The sequence below is a fragment of the Paracoccidioides lutzii genome (genome assembly GCF_000150705.2).
Source record: "Paracoccidioides lutzii Pb01 unplaced genomic scaffold supercont2.39, whole genome shotgun sequence".
NCBI classification, from domain to species: Eukaryota; Fungi; Ascomycota; class Eurotiomycetes; order Onygenales; family Ajellomycetaceae; genus Paracoccidioides; species Paracoccidioides lutzii.
Window position 1 is genome coordinate 120,637 of NW_015440985.1, and position 2,951 is coordinate 123,587.

Consider the following 2,951-nt stretch of genomic DNA (forward strand, 5'->3'; position numbering starts at 1 on the left):
TAGTCAATAAATCTAATAATAAAAATAAAATATCAAAAACTTTCATAAAATAATATATTGATTTAAATCATACTTACATAAAAGTAATAATTGTATTTATGAAAAATTCTCTATATAATATATAAATTAAAAATTTTAAAAAACAAGTTTCTTTTATAATAATTATATCAAAACTGATATAACATAAAGATTTTTATAGATCTTAATACTACAGGTATTAAGAATAATAAAATGTGTTGATATTAATATTACTAACAGTAGTAAAATACTCAATTAGATAACAGATCACTATATTAAAATCATATCAGAGAATAAAATACTATATACTTATAATAGATAATATAATTTATCATAGATAAATTTATTCTTTACACATGTAAAATCAAGTTATTAATTTTTATAAACATTGAATTTAATTTATTAGGAATATCAATTTCACCTTATCTGTATATATTAGAATAAATATTAATAGTATTTTCTATTTTAATAGAATATTAACAATCATAATCAGTAAGAGAACAATTTTAAAGCTTATAACTTCTCAATCTTCTCATCAAGCTGATATATTAAAGTATAATATTTATATAATTATAATATATATTTAAGTAATCTTTATTAATAAGAATATCTCTAAAAAGTTTTAAATAAATATTTTGAAAATAGTAATAATAATAATAAATAATATATTTATATTTATTTTTCTATAAAATTTGAAATTTTAATTTATAAATATTATATATAAATCATAATCTGTATATTATTTTTACATAATTTTATTCTCTGTACTTCTAAATATTTCATTAGAGATTTTACATTTTCATAATTTAAAATTCAATATTTATACTAATTTTTATGAATTGTAGAAGTCTGTAAATAAACTATTCACTAAAGCAGAATTGTATAAATTTATTAAATTTTATGACAAATTAATCTTTTGATTGTAAAGTTCTACGATAAATAAAATATTGATCACTAGTAATGTAATATTTCTTTCAAAAGAGTACATAAATAAAATGAATAATGAAGAACTAAAATTTTATACTGTGATAAAAGAACTTTTTAACTTAATAATCTACTTGATTGAAAATAATAAAGTTTTTGAAATTGAAGACATTGAAAGAATCAGACTTATAAAATTATTCACTGTATACATCTCTTCTTCTATCATAGAATTTTTACTGAAAATATTCAAAAATATCATACACAGATCTGAGAAGATAAAAGATTATTTAAAGAAATTAATGAAATATGAGATTACAGATCTTGAATAGTAGAAAACTTAAACTACGATCTCAAAATCTAATATTTTCATAGATGAATTAGTGATATCAGACTATCATGACTCAACTAGAGTCAGAATAATAACAAGACAACAGCTTCAATTCATCTATCTAACTAAGAAGCTGAGGCTAAATTATTAAAATATGAATTAAAATAAAAAATGATCAAATACCTAAATATATAAAGGTTATTGAGTATTGAATTAGATTAATATAAGCAACTGAATATAATTAAGATCAGAATATATTAATCTTTAAAGTATAGCAGAGCGAATCAACTTTAATTAATATACAAACAGCTGCGCTATAATATAAACTATTGAATCTTTGTTAAAAAAGATCATCTAAACAATCTTAATATTAATCTGAATAGAATATTATAAAAATCTCACTGAGTAGCTTACAATAATTGATTGAAGAAGAAATATTATAAAAAGATATATACTCTCATGATTAATAATATTATAAATTAAATAATATTTATAATCTCAATAAAGAAAGATTGAACAATGTATCAAGTTAATATAATAATAATATATCTTTATAACTGACTTGAATAAACAATCTATATAAGATAACTCAATGAATTTTTAGTAGAAGCTTTAGAGATATTGATTTATACTATTGTAGAGTTTCTATATAAATTAAATTTAACAATAAAAATTTGATATAATTATTTAATATCTTTATTATATAAGAATAAATTTATTTCATCTCTCTATAGCTTTGCTCTATGATAGTATATGATTTATAAACATCTCTATAAAATAATCTATATTAATAATCTTTATATAATAGCAGAAAAGCCTACAGATGTAAATTGATTAATATATATAGTAGCAAGTAAGTTAGCAATCAAAGATCTCAAAAAGTTATCAAAGTATTTGAGTATGAAGATTGAATATTAACAGAATGATAGAATCAAATTGACATTGAGATAGTATTTCAATTATTTGATACAAAATTTTTATCTGAAAGATATTTCTATAATTTATATATTAATTTAAAAAACTTTAAATTGATAACTTCTCTGTCTTTGAAAAAGAAGTCAGCTTTATGAAATAATATTATCAATATAATATTAACTATCTGCAATATCTTATAATTAAATTATATTAGATATTACTCAAATAGCATCTCTTCTGATATAAAAGAATATCAATTTCATTCTCAAAGTATGAAAAGCTCTACTTTATATTATATAAGATTTGAAAAAAATAAGTAATTTAGATATTTTATATAAATAGTCTAATGTTAAATATACTCAGTTCTTAAATACTATATTTATACTTATTAAATATATAAATTCTAATTGAGCAATACTTCTGAATAATAATTAAAAATCTATATCAGATTTTATTTCCTTACTAATTAATATTCTAATTTTATAATAATTCTCTAAGTAATTTTGCATTTCTTTAAACTTTAATAAAGCTAAATATATAACGCTTAATAAAGCTGTATATGAGACTATATGAATAGTCAATATAATATTGAATATGAAATTTATTATAGAGAACTCTTTACAGATTAAAATGAATAATAAGAACTCAATTAATTTTATCATTATGATAATGATTATCATATATAGTAAGTATATCAACACTAGATTTCACTATTTCTGTATGCAGTTGAATGAGAAAATGATTTCAATTAATCATATTTCAATAA